The sequence below is a fragment of the Triticum aestivum genome, chromosome 4B (genome assembly GCF_018294505.1).
Source record: "Triticum aestivum cultivar Chinese Spring chromosome 4B, IWGSC CS RefSeq v2.1, whole genome shotgun sequence".
NCBI classification, from domain to species: Eukaryota; Viridiplantae; Streptophyta; class Magnoliopsida; order Poales; family Poaceae; genus Triticum; species Triticum aestivum.
Window position 1 is genome coordinate 662,737,151 of NC_057804.1, and position 22,011 is coordinate 662,759,161.

The window sequence follows — 22,011 nt, forward strand, 5'->3', positions numbered from 1 at the left end:
TCTTCAACTAATGGCCTTAGGTACACATCAATGTCGTTGCCGGGTTGCTTAGGGCCTTGGATGAGCACTGGCATCATAATGAACTTCCGCTTCATGCAAACCAAGGAGGAAGGTTATACAAACATAGAGTCACAGGCCAGGTGCTATGGTTGCTGCTCTGCTCCCCAAAAGGATTAATGCCATCTGCGCTTAGACCAAACCATACGCTCCTTGCGTCATCTGCAAACTCCTTCCCGTACTTTCTTTCGATTTTTCTCCACTGCGACCCGTCAGCTGGTACTCTCAACTTTCCGTCTTTCTTACGGTCTTCTCTGTGCCATCGCATCGCCTTGGCATGCTCTTTGTTTTGGAACAAACGTTTCAACCGTGGTATTATAGGAGAATACCACATCACCTTGGCAGGAATCTTCTTCCTGGGGCGCTCGCCCTCGACATCACCATGCTCATCGCGGCTGATCTTATAGCGCAATGCACCACATACCGGGCAAGCGTTCAAATCCTCGTACTCACCGCGGTAGAGGATGCAATCATTAGGGCATGCATGTATCTTCTGCACCTCTAACCCTAGAGGGCAGACAACCTTCTTTGCTTCGTACGTACTCTCGGGCAATTCGTTGTCCTTTGGAAGCATATCCTTTATCATTACCAGCAACTTTCCAAATCCCTTGTCAGATACACCATTCTCTGCCTTCCATTGCAGCAATTCCAGTGTGGTGCCCAGCTTTTTCTTGTCACCTACGCAATTCGGGTACAACAATTTTTTGTGATCCTCTAACATGCGCTGCAACTTCTTCTTCTCCAAATCACTTGCGCAGTTTCTCTTTGCATCGGCAATGGCCCGACCTAGATCATCAACGGCTCATCTGATGCCTCTTCTTCAGCTTCTTCCCGCATTGCCGGCCCAGCTTCTTCCCGCATTACCGGCTCAGCTTCTTCCCCCATTGTTGTATCATCGTATTCAGGGAACCCATGGCCAGGATAGCTGTCGTCGTCCTCTTCTTCTTCATTGTCTTCCATCATAACCCCTCTTTCTCCGTGCTTGGTCCAAACATTATAGTGGGGCATGAAACCGGACTCAAACAGGTGGACGTGAATGGTTCTTGACGTAGAGTAATTGCGACCATTCTTACAGCCAGCACATGGACAAGGCATAAAACCATCCGCCCGCTTGTTTGCCTCAGCCGCAAGCAGAAAAGTATGCACGCCCTCAACGAACTGGGGAGAGCATCGGTCATCGTACATCCATTGCCGGCTCATCTTCATTACACAACACCGAATAGACCAAATTAATACAAGTTCATACATAAAGTTCATACAACACTTAAATGCAACAAACAAATAACTCTCTAGCTAAAGCATTTAAATGCAACAACAAATGCGATCAAGATCGCAACTAAGGTAACAATTGATCCAACAGCATAATGATACCAAGCCTCACTATCGATGGCATATTTTCTAATCTTTCTAATCTTCAAGCGCATTTTCTCCATCTTGATCTTGTGATCATCGACGACATCGGCAACATGCAACTCCAATTCCATCTTCTCCCCCTCAATTCTTTTCAATTTTTCTTTCAAGTACTCGTTTTCTCTTTCAACTAAATTTAACCTCTCGACAATAGGGTCGGTTGGAATTTCCGGTTCACATACCTCCTAGATAAAAATATCTATGTCAACTTGATGGGCATAATTTGTCATAAACACGAAATGCAACAAATAGTTTTAAAAGAGGATATACCACATCCGAATCATAACAAGGGCGAGGGCCGACGGGGACGGATATCAAAACCATGGCACTATGTATAACAAACAACGTACGGGTAAGATAATTATTATACGAGTAACTATATATCCAAATCACACAAACATCAATTTTTTATATAAAATTTCATGAACAAGAGGCTCACCACAAGGTGGTGCCGGCGACGGGACGGTGCGGGCGATCGACGGTGGTTACGACAGAGATTTAGAAGGCACTAAGTAAACCACACCTACATATGCAAACTAAGTGTTATTTTGATCTCAAATTGCATATAAATCAAATACTACCACATATAATTCCTCCCAAATTACTAAAACCCACAATTAATCACTATATAAACCAATGCAAGAGCTAATCTAGCAATGAGAGATGAAAGGACAAAGTTGCTAACCTTGGTGATCATTTGAATGGATGAGGGCCTGCAAATCTTGACAAATTTGGGGCAAATTTTGTGATGAACTCGAGAGGAAGAAGGGAAGAACAGAGGAGAGGGAGAGGGGAAAGGGGGGAGAAGAGAGTGCGAGTGGACGAAGGATTTATATAGGACGACATTTAGTACCGGTTCGTGCCACGAACCGGTACTAAAGGTGCTGGAAGGGCCCCATTCTGACAACATCCTGCCACCACTCTCATTAGTACCGGTTCGTGGCACGAACCGGTGCTAAAGGTTTGCCACGAACCGGTACTAAAGAGCTCCTTCCGGCTAGCCGTTGGAACCGGCACTAATGGCCACATTAGTGCCGGTTCTGTTACAAACCGGGACTAATGTGTCTCACATTTGACCCTTTTTCTACTAGTGTTGATTGATGCTCCCATAACTAAATTTGTATTGTGTGAAGTGGATTATTAGGATAAAGATTTTGGTCGGTAGTGTTTAAAGATCATGTTCTTGCTCTGGTCCAATACTCAAGAGGTGCTAGTGTTTAAAGGACGCATAATATTTGTACACATGGCTTCCCAACTGCTTGACATATTTCCCACTCCAAACAAGAAAATGGTTGGGTCTCAACTTAGGTGGAATTTGCAGTGTCTCATTGGATTTATTATGTGTGTCTGCCTATTTATCAACATTTTTTTGGAGTAGACTGTGAACTAGATATAGATTGAATTCGAATTGATGATGAGTTATGTACTGGTTTGCCCAATTCTACAGATGAGGAATGGATGCTGGCGAGAGGTTGTACGTCCCTTGATGCTTGACGAACTTGCCGAAAACCAACCTTTTCATGTCCAAATGATGATTGGTGGCAATGTATCTGTTCAACGGTGCATACCTAGTAATTAACTAGACGGCTTTGCTTATATTAATGCCATGCTGGTGTTGAGTTGTCGCAAGAATCTAATTGTGGACATGTACTATGTATTTTGATCTATGAAAGAAAGAAAAAAAAGTTGAGTCAGTATGTTGTAATCCACTGAAACATATCCATCCATCCATCCATCAGGTTTCTACCTCTTCTTCCAGTACAACACAAGTAAGTAAGACCTGATATAGTGAAGCATGGTACAAGTCCATGCGTCCATCATATGTGACGGCGATCTTATATGAATCTATCTATGAAAGAAAGAAAGGAAGAAAGTCTGTACTCCATTGTAACCAATCACACAAGTGTCAATCTTTTTCCAAACTGGGTGGATGTCTCCAACAGACTAGTCTCCTTGCATGCAAAAAAACAGATACGCCTCTCCAACTGTCCAACAAATAGACTCTAGTCAAAACCTCCTCCTCCTTCCATGCAGATACAGCCATACAGGTGCGCACGACTTTCTCCTCCTTAATTCTCTCCTCTTCCTTCTCCAGGAAACCAAGGTACGCACCTACGCGGCTTCCTCCTTAATTCTCTCCTCGATCTGCTCCTCCAAAACAGGCACTCCCAAAACCAAAGCACTCCTTAACTCTCGCTCGCCCTAACCGCACGCACCGCCTCCCGCTTCGATCTCATCTACGTACGAGCGATCCAACCGGCTTCGACCCATTGGCTGCCCACTCCTCTTGCGAACCTCACGCAGATCCCTCTCCCATCCAACGCCTCCCCGCACGCCCCGCTCGTTCCCTTCCTGCCTCCTCCCTCTCTCTCTCTATTTATCTATGGCCTTGTGCCCCCCACGCATTGCTCTTGCTCCTCCTTTCTCCTCCTCAAGCCGCCGCCACCTCGCATCGTCTACATCAGCAACCACATCGAGCGGCCATCAGCCAAAGGCGTTTTCGACGATGCAGTGCCCGGCTAGCATGGCACCAGGAGATGGCCACCGTCGTTCAGATCGGCAGGCTGGGCGTGCGCGCGGCAACGTCGGTCGGCCGTGTCATGTCCATGCCCTTGACAACATCGATTCGATCAACCCTAGGTGAGTTCTTCAGTAATATTAGTATAACTGTTGTCTTACTAGTTACTAGTCTGTGTGTAAGTGGTACTGAAGGTGCAAGCGACCTGAGGATAGGTGGGAAATGATAGAATTTATCGCTCCAGATAATCCTAGTTCAGCAAGTAGTCGATGTAGCATGATCTGTTTGACTACATCCAGTTGCTTTATTGGCTTTTCTATTTCTAATCTTCAGTATTTCTTAATCATCTTTCTTCTATTGCTTTGATGGTGTGGTTTAATGCCAAGATAGATAGATGCTTAATAAATATGCCTTAAATGCTCAATAAGTTACTATTGTATTGTTTCACACATCAGACTTTTAAATTTTCTCATAATGATGATGTACTTAACACAAGCAAAAGAAAGTCTGACCTGAAACGACAAGGGGATGATGCATTTGATGAGCAGGACTATACAAATGTGTTATTCTGTTGATCTACATTTTATAAAGTTAATCAGTTAAATGACCAGAATCATCATCATCTCCTTGGATGTAACTTAAAACTACAAAATCAGCTACTAGTGGCATGTTTTATACATACATGAGTAAGTAGTACAAGTTGCCATGAAAAAAGTTTGCATCATGTTTCTAGAATTGCATAGGCCTTTGTATAAGTGTAGGCATGGAACAAATCTCTCTGTTGAGTACAATCATCATGATTTCTTTTGATGATTCAGTAGGATGCTAAGGGTTTGCATTAATCTGGAATGTCGTGTCTTCCGTTTATTTGCCTCTTATCCTGCATGGAAATTGATGCTCCATTTGTAGTTTTATTTTTTTCTCTTGGAATAATTTGCAATTATAGCTTCAACCAGTATAACAAGAAGAACAATCTGGATAGGTTTCCTAATACTAATAATAATGTGATCTGCAAGTTATGTGGAATATCAAGAAGAACAATCACTAGTAGAAAAAGGACCTAATAAGAGACACATTAGTGCCGGTTTGATTTTGAGCCGGCACTAATGTGTCCAATAGTGCCGGTTCCAATGGCTAGCCGGCCGTTCTCATTAGTACCGGTTCGTGGCGAACCTTTAGCACCGGTTCGTGCCACGAACCAGTACTAAAGAGAGTGGTGGCAGGGTGTTGTCAGTCTGGGGCCCCTCCAGCACCTTTAGTACCGGTTCGTGGCACGAACCGGTACTAAAGGTCAACCTACATAAACCCTTCGTCCACCCGAGCCACTCTATTCTTCCCCTTTCCCCTCACTTCCTCTGTTCTTCCCCTCTCTTCCTCGATCTCCTTACAAATTTTGCCCAAAATTTGTCAAGATTTGAAGGCCCCCATCCATTCAAATGATCACAAAGGTTAGCAACTTTGTCCTTTCAACTCTCATTGCTAGATTAGCTCTTACAATGCTTTGTATAGTGATTAATTTGGGAGGAATTATATTTGCTAGTATTTGATTTATATGCAATTTGAGGTCAAAAATAACACTTAGTTTGCATATGTAGGTGTGGTTTACTTAGTGCCTTCTAAATCTCAGTCGTAACCACCGTCGATCGCCCGCATCGTCCCGTCGCCGGCACCACCTTGTGGTGAGGCTCTTGTTCATGAATGTTTTACATTACCAAATTGATGTTTGTGTGATTTGGATATATAGTTACTCGTATAATTATCTTACCCGTATGTTGTTTGTTATACATAGTGCCATGGTTTTGATATCCGTCCCCGTCGGCCCTCGTCCTTGTTATGATTCGGATGTGGTATATTCTCTTTTAAAACTAGTTGTTGCATTTCGTGTTTATGACAAATTATGCCCACCAAGTTGACATAGATATTTTTATCTAGGAGGTATGTGAACCGGAAATTTCAACCGACTATTGTCGAGAGGTTAAATTTAGTTGAAAGAGAAAACGCGTATTTGAAAGAAAAATTGAAAAGAATTGAGGGGGAGAAGATGGAATTGGAGTTGCATGTTGCCGATGTCATCGATGATCACAAGATCAAGATGGAAAAAATGTGGTTGAAGATTGGAAAGATTAGAAAATATGCCATTGATAGTGTGGCTTGGTATCATTATGCTGTTCGATCAATTGTTACCTTAGTTGCGATCTTCATCGCATTTGTTGTTGCATTTAAATTCTTTAGCTAGAGAGTTATTTGTATGTTGCATTTAATTAAGTGCTGTATATGAACTTTATGTATGAACTTGTATTAATTTGGTCTATTCGGTGTTGTGTAATGAAGATGAGCCGACAATGGATGTATGATGACAGATGCTCTCCCGAGTTCATTAATGGCGTGCATACTTTTCTGCTTGCCGCTGAGGCAAACAAGCGGGCGGATGGTTGTATGCCTTGTCCATGTGCTGACTGTAAGAATGGTCACAGTTACTCTACATCAAGAACCATTCATGTCCACCTATTTGAGTCCGGTTTCATGCCCCACTATAATGTTTGGACCAAGCACGGAGAAATATGGGTTATGATGGAAGACAATGAAGAAGAAGAGGACGACGACGGATATCCTGGTCATGGGTTCCCTGAATACAATGATACAACAATGGGGGAAGAAGCTGAGTCGGCAATGCAGGAAGAAGCTGAAGGAGAGGCATCAGAGGAGCCCGCTGATGATCTAGGTCGTGCCATTGCCGATGCAAAAAGAAACTGCGCAAGTGATCTGGAGAGGACGAAGTTGTAGCGCATGTTAGAGGATCACAAGAAATTGTTGTACCCGAATTGCGAAGCTGACAAAAAAAAGTTGGGCACCACACTTAAATTGCTGCAATGGAAGGCAGAGAATGGTGTATCTGACAAGGGATTTGGAAAGTTGCTGGTAATGATAAAGAATATGCTTCCAAAGGACAACGAATTGCCCGAGAGTACGTATGAAGAAAAGAAGGCTGTCTGCACTCTAGGGTTAGAGGTGCAAAAGATACATGCATGCCCTAATGACTGCATCCTCTACCGCGGTGAGTACGAGGATTTGAACGCTTGCCCGGTATGCGGTGCATTGCGTTATAAGATCAGTCGCGATGACCCTGGTGATGTCAAGGGTGAGCGCCCCAGGAAGAAGATTCCTGCCAAGGTGATGTGATATGCTCCTATAATACCACGGTTGAAACGTTTGTTCCAAAACAAAGAGCCTTCGAAGGCGATGCGGTGGCACGCAGAAGACCGTAAGAAAGACGGAAAGTTGAGTGTACCAGCTGACGGGTCGCAGTGGAGAAAAATCGAAAGAAAGTACGGGAAGGAGTTTGCAGATGACGCAAGGAGCGTATGGTTTGGTCTAAGCGCAGATGGCATTAATCCTTTTGGGGAGCAGAGCAGCAACCATAACACCTGGCCTGTGACTCTATGTTTGTATAACCTTCCTCCTTGGTTGTGCATGAAGCGGAAGTTCATTATGATGCCAGTGCTCATCCAAGGCCCTAAGCAACCCGGCAATGACATTGATGTGTACCTAAGGCCATTAGTTGAAGAATTCTTACAACTGTGGAATGGAACAGGTGTACGTGCGTGTGATTAGCACACGGGGGAAGAATTTGACCTAAAGGCGTTTCTGTTCGTGACCATCAATGATTGGCCTGCTCTCAGTAACCTTTCAGGACAGACAAACAAGGGATACCGCGGATGCACGCACTGTTTGGATGATACCGACAGTATATATTTGAATAATTGTAAGAAGAATGTGTACCTGGGACATCGTCGATTTCTTCCGAGCAGGCATCCCGTAAGAAAGAAAGGCAAGCATTTCAAAGGTGAGGCGGATCACCGGACGAAGCCTCGCCACCGTACTGGTGCTGATGTACATGATATGGTCAAGGTGGAGGTAATATTTGGAAAGGGTCCTGGCGGACAACCTGTTCCGAAGGACGCTGACGGACGCGCACCCATGTGGAAGAAGAAATCTATTGTGGCACTCCAAAATTTTTGTGGTTTTTAACAAAAACTTGGTTGGTTTTGAAGGAGGTCATTTAAACCCTTCCAAAAATCTCTTTCTCTCAAGAATTTTCCCTTTGACAAAGGATTTTACTTTGGCATCTTCTTCAACTATGGTGTTGGTTATTTAAAAACCTTTCTTCTGATTCTCTCCTTCTCAAATTTATTTTTGGGATTTATTTTTCTTTTAGAAGAAAACCCTAGGAGTTTTGGTTCTTCTATTATTTTAAAAACCACCCATGGTTTTATCTTGCCTCTTGTGGTAAATCTTCCCAAAACCCCTCCTTCCACTTTGGGACAATCCAAATATTCTGACCCAACCAGTCCAACTCACTTTTGGATTTTTATTTCATTTATTTCTTTGCCCAAAACAATTCTGCCCATATTTTTGAGCCTAGGTGTATTGCAAAGCAAGTACCTTAATGCCTTTGAACTTTGATCTCAAATCAATTCCTCTGGATGGTCCCTAGCACCCACAACCTAGAACCATCAAGATCTACTCTTCTTCTGTTCACAATTTTCAAGTTTCAGCTTCTGCAAGTTTGGACCAGATTTGTCAAAATTGGTGAAATCCATATCTCCTCTTCTCCAAAAATTCCACCAAAATTCAGGCAACCTCCAGTTGCAATGAGAAGCCACTCCACCAAAAATCAGCTCAAGGAAAAATCCCCACATGCCAAAAACATTCTGTCGAACACCTAGCATGCACTGTCACTTTGCACTTTCAGAAAAATTCAGACTTTCAGAAATTCAGTTTCGTCAGAGGCTGGTCACTTGTCAACTGTGCACTTGGTGCGTTGCGCATGGCTCCTCCTCCCTGTCTAGAGCGCCGCACGGGCACTTGGCTGGTTCCTGGCATCGGTGGCACCATGGCCCGTCCGCGCCGGCGTCTTCCGCGGCGTCAGGACCTCCCGTGGCGGCCAACAGGGGGCACCCTGCGGCACAACGCCGTTCGGCACCGCCCACGCCTCCTGGGAGCTCCGCGTGGCCGTGTGCCTTGCCAGCGCACGCATGCAGCACATCGCCGTTGCCTGGCACGCACGGGGCGCGCCCTCTGCCGCCGACGTGCCGCACGGCCGTTCCATTGGGGGCAGGCCGTAACTGCCCCTTCCTCGCTGAGTTAGGCACCGGGATGGACTCAGTGCTCCGTCTAGTCGATGCTCAAGCTCCTAAACCTACCGTCCGGCCACAGCACCGCCGTAATCGCTCGCCGGACTTATCCCGTTCTCGGCAACCGCCTCGGGTCGGCTATATATAGCGCCTCCGAGCTCGCTCTCGACCCCGCACACCTCCACCACCTCACCAGACCCCGCCCAACCACTGGAAGAGCCTCGAGGGGCCCTTCTTCCTCAACTCCGGCCACCTCCGTCCGCTTCGGGCTCCGGCAGCGTTCTCGCTGGTGAGAGCTCCTCCATCGCCCTAGGCTTGCCAGTAGCCTCATGGCACCTCTAGGAGACTAACCCCCACTCCAATTTGACCCCAGCAGCTCTCTCCGACGAGACCCACGACTTCCCGAACCACCGTCCGTCGGAGCAAGGGCCGCCGTCGACGTGGTGCTCGCCGGCGACCACCACCACCACCCACCGATGTGGAAGGGTGCGCTGATCACAGAGGTACCCCCCAATCCCCTTGCCTCGCCGTGGATCGCCGTCGGCGACCGCCGTAGCTCTCGGGCGCTGACGAGCTCTGCCGCCTCCTTTTGAATATTCAAACCTGACGGGTGGGACCCGCCCGTCAGCCTCTCCTTTCTTTTTTTTGAACCGTTTTCTGAAAGCGTATTCTGGCAAAGGCGCTTTCTAATCTGAACCGTTTTCTGGACTTTTCTGCTTAGACCCCTGAGAGTTTTCTGTTTCATTATAGAAAGGTCCTTGGACCAAAACTCTTATAACTTTTAAACAGAAATGGATTTTTGAGTGATTCTTTTTCTGTCCTCTTCAAAATTTTGTCTAGTTTTTTATCAGATTTATTTGAAAAATATTTGGAATATTTTTGAGCACCCCTTGGTATTTACGTTAGTGCGTGGAAAGAAAAATATCCCGGCAACCAAGATTGAACAAGGTGGATATTTCTGAATTAAGCAAGGTTCCAGTAGTGTGTGAATTTCCAGACGTATTTCCCGAAGAACTACCAGGCATGCCACCAGACCGAGAGATAGAATTCAGCATTGAGCTAGCACCCGGAACCGCCCCCATATACAAGAAACCATACAGAATGGCACCATCCAAATTGGTAGAACTAAAGAAGCAAATAAAAGAATTACTGGACAAAGGTTATATACGAGCCAGCTCCTCACCCTGGGGTTCACCAATTTTATTTGCCAAAAAGAAGGATGGAACACTGAGATTGTGCATAGACTATCGAGCGCTTAACATGGTCACAATCAAGAACAAATATCCGATGCCACAGATAAATGATTTATTTGATCAGCTCGCTCAGGCCAAGGTATTCTCAAAAATTGACTTGAGGTCGGGATACCATCAATTAAAAGTGTGAATTGAAGATATTCCCAAGACGGCTTTCACCTCCAGATACGGATTGTATGAGTTCACCGTAATGCCATTCGGACTAACAAACGCCCCCGCATATTTTGTTCACCTCATGAACAAAGTATTTATGAAGTTTATGGACAAGTTTGTTGTGGTATTTGTCGATGATATTTTGGTATACTCCAAGACACCAGAAGAGCACGCTGAACATCTCCGAATTGTACTAGGGGAACTCAATAAACATCAATTGTACGCTAAATTCAGTAAGTGTGAATTTTGGCTAAGGCAAGTAGGTTTTCTGGGCCACGTACTGACCCAAGAAGGTATTGCCGTAGACCCGGAAAAAGTCAAGGCCGTACTTGGCTGGAAGCCACCAGCCAGCGTAACGGACGTACAAAGTTTCTTGGGAATGGCAGGATACTACCGAAGATTTATTGAAGGATTCTCCACCATAGCAAAGCCAATGACGCAGCTACTCAAGAAAGACAAGAAGTTTGAATGGACGGAAGCTTGCGAGAAAAGTTTCCAAGAATTAAAAAGGAAATTAACGACAGCACTAGTATTAATTGTGCCAGACATACACAAGAATTTTGAGGTGTATTGTGACGCATCCCGGAAAGGCCTCGGATGCGTGTTGATGCAAGAAGGCAAGGTAGTCGCATATGTCTCCAGACAACTCCGCAAGCATGAGGAAAATTATCCCACTCATGACCTAGAGTTAGCAGCAGTTATTCATGCACTCAAAGAATGGAGACACTTTTTACTTGGAAATCGTTGTGAGATATACACGGACCATAAGAGCCTCAAGTATGTTTTCACACAACCGGAACTGAATTTAAGGCAACGACGCTGGTTGGAACTAGTGAAGGATTATGACGTTGGAATCCACTACCACCCAGGAAAAGCAAATGTAGTGGCAGACGCTCTAAGTCGGAACCCTAGCCCAAACGACGACGGCCTGCCAAACCTGAGACCTAAGTTTCGGCAGGAGTTTGCTAAACTCAACTTGATGGTAGTCACCGAAGGCAGCAAATCAAATTTAGAAATACAGGCTACCCTGATGGAAACAATTAAAGAGGCTCAGCATGGACACCCCAGCATTGAAGGCATTAAACGGAAAGTGAGTTTGGGCAAGGCCCCAGAATTCGTTATCGATAAGCAGGGAATATTGTGGTACGGAGATAGACTTTGCGTACCAAATATCAAGGATCTTAAACAGCAGATCTTAGCTGAAGGCCACACCGCCCCGTATTCGATACATCCCGGAGGGACAAAAATGTACAAGGATATTCAGGAAAAATATTGGTGGCACGGCCTAAAAAGGGACATAGCCATGTTCATCGCATGTTGTGACTCTTGTCAACGCATCAAAGCCGAGCACCAGAAACCGGCCGGACTTTTACAGCCAAATAAAATACCCGAGTGGAAATGGGACGAGATTGGGATGGATTTTATTGTTGGGCTACCTCGGTCACGGCACGGAAAGAATGCGATTTGGGTCATCACTGATAGACTGACTAAAGTAGCACACTTCATCCCTGTGAAGACAACCCACACCACTCAGAAGCTTGCTAGGCTTTATCTTTCCCGTATCGTCTGCTTACATGGAGTCCCAAAGAAAATAATATCGGACAGAGCCACTCAATTCGTCTCCTGATTTTGGGATCACTTACAACAAGCTCTGGGAACTCAACTGGCGTTTAGTACCGCATACCACCCCCAGACAGATGGACAAACTGAACGCGTAAACCAGATTCTAGAAGACATGCTGAGAGCATGTTTCCTCACCTATGGGACCAGTTGGGAAGAGAGCTTACCATACGCAGAGTTCGCATATAACAACAGTTATTAGGCTAGCCTGCAAATGGCACCATTTGAGGCTCTGTACGGGCGGAGATGTCGTACCCCGCTAAATTGGTCAGAAACCGGAGACAGCCATATCTTCGGCCCAGACATGCTCAAGGAGGCTGAAGATAAAGTTAAGGTGATTAGGGATCGACTCAAGACAGCCCAAAGTCGACAGAAGAGTTATTACGATCAAAAACATCGGGGAATCAGCTTTGAACCCGGTGAATTTGTGTACCTACGAGTATCCCCTATGAGAGGCCTGCATCGATTCAAGATTAAAGGGAAGCTGGCACCAAGATTCATCGGACCATTCTGCATAGTGGCACGGAGAGGCACGGTAGCATACCAGCTAGACTTACCCGAAGATTTATCCGACGTCCACGACGTGTTCCACGTCTCGCAATTGAGGAGGTGCGTGAGCAACCCAGAGAAGCAAGTATCCCATGAAAACATTGACGTGCAGCCAGACCTCACATATCGAGAGCATCCAATAAAAATCTTGGAGGAGTCTGAAAGGAGGACCCGACAGAAAACCATCAAGTTCTTCAAAGTTCAGTGGAGCAACCACACCGAGGGTGAAGCCACTTGGGAAAGAGAGGATTTTCTTCGGACAGAGCACCCACACTTATTTGAGAATCAACTGAAATCTCGGGGACGAGATTTTTCTTAAGGGGGTAGGTGTTGTGGCACTCCAAAATTTTTGTTTCGGTTTTTAACAAAAACTTGGTTGGTTTTGAAGGACGTCATCTAAACCCTTCCAAAAATCTCTTTCTCTCAAGAATTTTCCCTTTGACAAAGGATTTTACTTTGGCATCTTCTTCAACTATGGTGTTGGTTATTTAAAAACCTTTCTTCTGATTCTCTCCTTCTCAAATTTATTTTTGGGATTTATTTTTCTTTTAGAAGAAAACCCTAGGAGTTTTGGTTCTTCTATTATTTTAAAAACCACCCATGGTTTTATCTTGCCTCTTGTGGTAAATCTTCCCAAAACCCCTCCTTCCACTTTGGGACAATCCAAATATTCTGACCCAACCAGTCCAACTCACTTTTGGATTTTTATTTCATTTATTTCTTTGCCCAAAACAATTCTGCCCATATTTTTGAGCCTAGGTGTATTGCAAAGCAAGTACCTTAATGCCTTTGAACTTTGATCTCAAATCAATTCCTCTGGATGGTCCCTAGCACCCACAACCTAGAACCATCAAGATCTACTCTTCTTCTATTCAAAATTTTCAAGTTTCAGCTTCTGCAAGTTTGGACCAGATTTGTCAAATTTGGTGAAATTCATATCTCCTCTTCTCCAAAAATTCCACCAAAATTCAGGCAACCTCCAGTTGCAATGAGAAGCCACTCCACCAAAAATCAGCTCAAGGAAAAATGCCCACATGCCAAAAACATTCTGTCGAACACCTAGCATGCACTGTCACTTTGCACTTTCAGAAAAATTCAGACTTTCAGAAATTCAGTTTTGTCAGAGGCTGGTCACTTGTCAACTGTGCACTTGGCGCGTTGCGCATGGCTCCTCCTCCCTGTCTAGAGCGCCGCACGGGCACTTGGCTGGTTCCTGGCATCGGTGGCACCATGGCCCGTCCGCGCCGGCGTCTTCCGCGGCGTCGGGACCTCCCGTGGCGGCCAACAGGGGGCACCCTGCGGCACAACGCCGTTCGGCACCACCCACGCCACCTGGGAGCTCCCCGTGGCCGTCTCCCTTGCCAGCGCACACATGCAGCACGTCGCCGTGGCCTGGCACGCACGGGGTACGCCCTCTGCCGCCGACGTGCCGCACGACCGTTCCGTTGGGGACAGGCCGTAACCACCCCTTCCTCGCTGAGTTAGGCACCGGATGGACTCAGTGCTCCGTCTAGTCAATGCTCAAGCTCCTAAACCTACGGTCCAGCCACAGCACCGCCGTAATCGCTCGCCGGACTTATCCCGTTCTCGGCAACCGCCTCGGGTCGGCTATATATAGCGCCTCCGAGCTTGCTCTCGACCCCGCACACCTCCACCACCTCACCAGACCCCGCCCAGCCACTGGAAGAGCCTCGAGGGGCCCTTCTTCCTCAACTCCAGCCACCTCCGTCCGCTTCGGGCTCCAGCAGCGTTCTCGCTGGTGAGAGCTCCTCCACCGACCTAGGCTTGCCCGTAGCCTCATGGCACCTCTAGGAGACTAACCCCCACTCCAATTTGACCCCAGCAGCTCTCTCCGACGAGACCCGCGACTTCCCGAACCACCGTCCGTCGGAGCAAGGGCCGCCATCGACGTGGTGCTCGCCGGCGACCACCACCACCACCCACCGACGCGGAAGGGTGCGCTGATCACAGAGGTACCCCCCGATCCCCTTGCCTCGCCGTGGATCGCCCCGGCGACCGCCGCAGCTCTCGGGCGCCGACGAGCTCTGCCGCCTCCTTTTGAATATTCAAACCTGACGGGTGGGACCCGCCCGTCAGCCTCTCCTTTCTTTTTGTTTTTGAACCGTTTTCTGAAAGCGTATTCTGGCAAAGGCGCTTTCTGATCTGAATCATTTTCTGGACTTTTCTGCTTAGACCCCTGAGAGTTTTCTGTTTCATTACAGAAAGGTCCTTGGACCAAAACTCTTATAACTTTTAAACAGAAAAGGATTTTTGAGTGATTCTTTTTTTGTCCTCTTCAAAATTTTGTCTAGTTGTTTTGTCAGATTTATTTGAAAAATATTTGGAATATTTTTGAGCACCCCTTGGTATTTACGTTAGTGCGTGTATTTTTGTATACCGTAGATACCGAAGGAGGTGACGGAACCGCGAACTTCACCGAGCTAGGCCCCGACTACTCCGAACCAGGCAAGCATGTTCGAACTTTTGATATGATGAGTGTTTGGGCATGTTTTTGCATTAATTAGTATCAGGGCATGTTCATGAGCATCTCGATGGAAGTTTTATCACGTAAAAAGTTGAGGCAAATGAGTTTCGGAAATCCATGCGTTGTTGGAAACGAGTTGCATGGCCATGAGTTGGCATGAGAATGGGTAAGATGGCAGTGTTGTAGCATGCCAGTCTTATGCCAGACCGTTGACCCAGTGTCAACATAAATCAGTCCAGTTCCCGTCCGTCTCCCCTTTCGTACTACCACATGTTTTCTGCAAGGGATACGGCTTCGTAAGTTGCAAACCACTTTCTGGTACACACCAAATCGAGAGGCCGGGATGAGGGTTCCATGGCCCTGGATTAAAGCCTATCATCCGGTCAGGGGGCATGGGTGTTTCCGGTTGGGACCGAGAGGGGGGCACCCCTTAGAGCGCGCGTATATAAATTTGATCCCATGCTATTCGAGATTGTGATCTCCCCGTCTCAAAGTTTTTCTTGAACGCTGTCTAGGGTGATTCCTGGCAATATGAGGTAGGATGGGTGTGTACTGGTTAGCTGTGTTTCCTCCGAAATACCGTAAACGGAACTAGTCCCTCGTGACTACGGAAATCCGTTGGATGTGGATAATTTAGTACAAACTCTGCATAGTCAAAAACCCTTGAAATCATCTTATTCAGGTCCAAGTGCTGTGTTCATCTTATCTTGTCAAATGTCAGTCCCGGAGACAGAAACTCCTGAGAACCACATGAGTGTTAAAGGTTTAATTCCTGTGGATGGACTAACCCGTTTACTGTCTTGTGATGAATATTTTCCGTGAGCACCATTTCTTGTAAGTTATGAAAAATGAAGTATAAGCCCTTTCTGCGATGTCGCTCAGACGTCCGGCTGTGGCATTGTTATTTACTTATTCTTGATATAAGCCCTTTCTGCGATGTCGCTCAGACATCCGACTGTGGCATTGTTATTTACTTATTTTTGATATAAGCCCTTTCTGCGATGTCGCTCAGACGTCCGGCTGCGGCATTGTTATTTGTTTACTTTTGATATAAGCCCTTTCTGCGATGTCGCTCAGACATCCGGCTGCGGCATTGTTATTTGTTTACTTTTGATATAAGCCCTTTCTGCGATGTCGCTCAGACGTCCGACTGTGGCATTGTTATTTACTTATCTCTGATATAAGCCCTTTCTGTGATGTCGCTCCGACGTCCGACTGTGGCACGCATGTCTTTTCTTTCAGTATAAGCCCTTTATGAGGTGTCGCTTAGACGCCCGACTGTGGCATGCTTTACTTATTTGTTCGCCCTTCGAGGTGTCGCTTCAGACACCCGATCGGTTTTTAGTTTATTATCTTTGGGTTTTCGAGCGGACTACCGCCGATCCCCTTTTTACTTACCTTGTTATACTGATTTGATTGCGCATTGTTAAATTACTCATGACGCATTCACGCATACATTTGTTATATCTTTTGTCCGAACTGTCTTGCGAGTACTTTCAAAGTACTCACCTGGCTTGTTGATTTGGCCAGATGCTGACGAAGGCGATCTCATGGATGAAGAGTTCGATAGCGAGTCCGACGCCTGGAGGAATCCCAGTCAGTCTCATGCGACCCCTGGATTAGTCACTGTGTTATATCCACTTCCGCTACCCAAATAAATTCACCGAGCCTCACCTCGACGCTCGATGATTCGCCAGTGCAGGAGCCATATCGTCCACTCCAGTGTGTTATTCCACTACTTTACCTCGAGTCAGTAGTATGCCACCACTCCGCTGTGTCATATCCGCCACTTTGTATAATTATTGGCGTGCTTGTAATAATTTGTTGAGCAAGATCAGCTCGACCCTGTAATATATAAAATGCTACTGGCTTATTGTATCAAGGTTTTGTCTACCAGTGAGGAGGATTTTCCTCACACTGGAATTAATAGATCGGTTTCTCAATAAATATTTTTATTGGAAAACCGGTCGTGACATCTATATTTTGGGACCTGCCATATTGGAAAGATCGAGAGGTCCGCTCCGCAATCGACGTGATGCACGTGACGAAGAATCTTTGCGTCACCCTGCTTGGATTTTTGGGCGTGTATGGGAAGACAAAAGATACATCAGAGGCACGGGAGGACCAGCAATGTATGCACGGAAAAGACGACATACAACAGGGTCAGGCCAGCTACGCTCAGCATGAAGGTACCGTCTGGCTTCTCGTCGAATATAAAGGGAATAATAAATATGGCAGAGAAAAAGTTCTAGAACCTAAAGTCTCATGACTGCCACGTGATTATGACGCAACTCCTTCCGGTTGCATTGAGGGGGCTTCTACCGGAAAACGTTCGATTAGCCATTGTGAAAAAATGTGCATTCCTCAATGCAATCTCTCAGAAGGTAATCGATCCAGAAATCATACCAAGGTTACAGAATGATTTGGTGCAATGTCTTGTCAGTTTCGAGTTGGTGTTCCCACCATCCTTCTTCAACATCATGACGCACGTCCTAGTTCACCTTTGCGAATAGATTAACGTTTTGGGTCATGTATTTCTACACAATATGTTCCCCTTTGAAAGGTTCATGGGAGTCTTGAAGAAATATGTTCATAACCGTGCCAGGCCAGAAGGAAGCATCTCGAAGGGCCATGAAAATGAGGAGGTCATTGAGTTTTGTATTGACTTTATTCCTGACTTAAGCCGATTGGTGTTCCTGAATCGCAGCATAAGGGCAGACTGGAAGGAAAAAGCACGCTAGGAGGGCATCAAATAATATGTATGGAAGGGCATTCTCTCACTGAAGCACACTACACAGTTCTACAGAATTCCGCCTTGGTGGCTCCGTATATGGAGGAACACAAGAATTTTCTACAGTCCAAACACCCGGAGAAGTCTGACGACTGGATTACACGTGAACAAACGAGGACTTTTGCCGGTTGGTTGCAGAAGCGTGCCCTGAATGATGGCGATATTCAAAATGACCTGTACTCGCTGTCCCAGTTACCATCTTCGAATATATTGACTTTCAAAGGTACCAGATAAATGGGAATACATTTTACACGATCGCCCAAGATAAGAAGAGCACCAACCAAAACAGTGGTGTCCGCTTTGATGCAACAAACAACACGGGAAAGGAAACATATTATGGTTACATAGAGGACATATGGGAACTTAACTATAGATCAGGTGATTTGAAGGTCCCTTTGTTTCGGTGCAAATGGGTCAATATGACACGAGGTGGGGTAACGGAAGACCCACAGTACGGAATGACAACACTGGATCTCAACAATCTTGCGTATGTAGACGAACCAATCGTCCTAGCCAATGATGTGGCGCAGGTTTTTTATGTGAAAGACATGTCTACTAGGCCGAGAAAAAGAAAAGATAAGGAAGTGAATGGATCATATGACGAGCCAAAGCGCCACATAGTTCTTTCAGGAAAAAGAAACATCATGGGAGTGAATGACAAGACAGACATGTCAGAAGATTATGAAAAGTTTGATGAATTGCTCCATTCACAGTGAATATTGACCCGAGCATCCAGTTAAATGATGAAGATTTTCCATGGCTACGGCGCAAAGGGACACACGACAAGAAAAAGTTTCACACCCAAAGATCTGGGATGTGATCGGCTTCACTATCATCACTTTCTTCTATGTTTCACACCCAGGAGGGAATGTCTGTAATAGTTAGGGTAGTTAATTATGTGTTTTGGCATTTGAAACGCGAAGAAATTTTATGTGGAAACAAATTCTTTTCATGCATCTACTAATTTTTTCCAGCTAAATGACCCTGAAATTGAAAAGCATTTGAAATGAACTCAGAAAAGATTGAAAGTTGGCATGGTATCATAATTTCTTACAAATAGCATGTGCAAAAAAGTAGAGAGGGTTACGGCAAAAACTGGATACACTTCGTGTACAAAATGGACAATCTCTTTCAAAGTATCAGGGTTTCCGACGAAAACTGAAATGTTACAAAGGCATTTCATTTTTTAAATAACCTAAGCATTACCAAATTGAATATAATGATAAAACACACTAATATTAAACATAAGAAAAAAGAATCACTGAAAAAACTTTTTTCAAAGTTAAGTTATTCACAAACTAGTGATTCACACAAATTTCAAATAATTCAAAATTTAAACTATTCAAATTTGAAAACTACCGGCACTAACAGAAAGTTTGTAATTTTTTGTACCTAAAGCAAAAATATTCACAAAGAAACTCTAAATACAGCAAAAAACAACTCAAAAATAAATAAAACAAAAATAAATAAAGCGAAAAAATTAACAAAATAAAAAAGCCCGCCTACTGGGCCAAAGCGGCCTGCATACGACTAGGAACACAACCTTCAGTTGGGCCAGGATGCAGGCCCGCAAAGGCCCAGTAGGCCCACAGGGCAGAAGAGGACAGGTAGGCCCAGTAGGCCTGCTTAGGAGAGGAGCTCGAGAGAGCTACCGCAATGGGGCTTATAAACCAGTGCGGTACCCCCTCGGGTAGCGAGGTGGGACTAAACTTGCGCACCGCATGGAGCTAGCGCACCCCCTTTAGTACCGGGTCGTGGCTCCAACCGGTACTAAAGGTCCATCCTATATATACAACAGTTAAAAAAATTCAGTTTCCCTCTGTTTCCTCTCCCTCTCCGTCGCGCCGCCCTACCCCGATCGTCGCCGTCCCCGTCGACGTCGCCGCCCCGGCCCCTCGTCGCCGAACCCGGCCGTCCCCACTGTGACGCCCCCGATTCAATCATACACTAATCATACACGCAAACGTGTACGATCAAGATCAGGGACTCACGGGAAGATATCACAACACAACTCTAAAAATAAAATAAGTCATACAAGCATCATAATACAAGCCAGGGGCCTCGAGGGCTCGAATAGAAGTGCTCGATAATAGACGAGTCAGCGGAAGCAACAATATCTGAGTACAGACATAAGTTAAACAAGTTTGCCATAAGATGGCTAGCACAAACTGGGATACAGATCGAAAGAGGCGCAGGCCTCCTGCCTGGGATCCTCCTAAATACTCCTGGTCATCGTCAGCGGGCTGCACGTAGTAGTAGGAACCTCCGGTGTAGTAGTCGTCATCGACGGTGGTGTCTGTCTCCTGGGCTCCATCGTCTGGTTGCAGCAATCGGGTAAAGAAAGGGGGAAAAGGGGGAACAAGGCAACCGTGAGTACTCATCCAAAGTACTCGCAAGCAAGGAGCTACACTACATATGCATGGATATGTGTAAAGGGCCATATCAGTGGACTGAACTGCAGAATGCCAGAATAAGAGGGGGATAGCTAATCCTGTCGAAGACTACACTTCTGGCAGCCTCCGTCTTGCAGCATGTAGAAGAGAGTAGACTGAAGTCCTCCAAGTAGCATCGCATAGCATAATCCTACCCGGCGATCCCCTCCTCATTGCCCTGTTAGAGAGCGATCACCGGGTTATATCTGGCACTTGGAAGGGTGTGCTTTATTAAGTATCCAGTTCTAGTTGTCATAAGGTCAAGGTACAACTCCAAGTCGTCCTGTTACCGAAGATCACGGCTATTCGAATAGATTAACTTCCGTGCAGGGGTGCACCACATAACCCAACATGCTTGATCCCATTTGGCCGGACACACTTTTCTGGGTCATGCCCGGCCGCAGAAGATCAACACGTCGCAGCCCCACATAGGCCAACAGAGAGGTTAGCACGCCGGTCTAAACCTAAGTGCACAGGAGTCTGGGCCCATCGCCCTTAGCACACCTGCATGTTGCGAACGCGGCCGGAAGCAGAACTAGCCCCCTTAATACAAGAGCAGGCTTACGTTCCAATCCGGCTCGCGCCGCTCAGTCACTGACGTCACGAAGGCTTCGGCTGAGACCACGACGTCGAGTGCCCATATCTTTCCCACGTAGTTGGTTAGTGCGTATAGACCAAATGGCCAGACTCAGATCAAATACCAAGAACTCGTTAAGCGTGTTAAGTATCCGCGAACGCCGAACAGGGCCAGGCCCACCTCTCTCCTAGGCGGTCTCAACCTGCCCTGTCGCTCCGCCACAAAGATCCACTCGCGGGTACTCCTACGAGCCGACCTGTCTTTAATCACCACATGTATCATGTATAAGTATAAGTATATACCCGTGATCACCTCCCGAGTGATCACGGCCCGATAGTATAGCACAGCAGACGGACAAGAATGTAGGGCCACATATGGAATACTAGCATCCTATACTAAGCATGTAGGGTTGCAGGTAAAGGTAACAACATTAGTAGCAAGGACATGCTATGCATCAGGATAGGTATAAAGGAAAGCAGTAACATGCTACACTACTCTAATGCAAGCAGTATAGAGTAGAATAGGCGATATCTGGTGATCAAGGGGGGGGGGGGCTTGCCTGGTTGCTCTGGCAAGAGAGAGGGGTACTCAACACCGTAGTCGAACGGGGCAACAGCAGCGTCGGTCTCGTAGTCTATCGGAGAGAAGAGGGGGAAGAAACAATTAATACAATGCAAACAGATGCATAACGATGCTTGACAAAGCAATGCGTGATTCTAGGCGTGCCCTAACGCGGTATGAGGTGATACCGGTGAAGGCGGGAAAACATCCGGGAAAGTATTCCCAGTGTTTCGCGTTTTCGGACAGGTGAATCGGAGGGGAAAACTTGCGTGTTCGATATGCTAGGGGTGTGTGGCGGACGAACGGGCTGTGTATTCGGATTCGTCTTGACGTTCTGAGCAACTTTCATGTAGAAAGTATTTTCATCCGAGTTACGGATTAAAAGATATGATTTTCTAAAGATTTAAATTATTTTCTGATTTAAATTAGTTAATTAATTACAACATTATCTAAAACAGTGAATGATGACG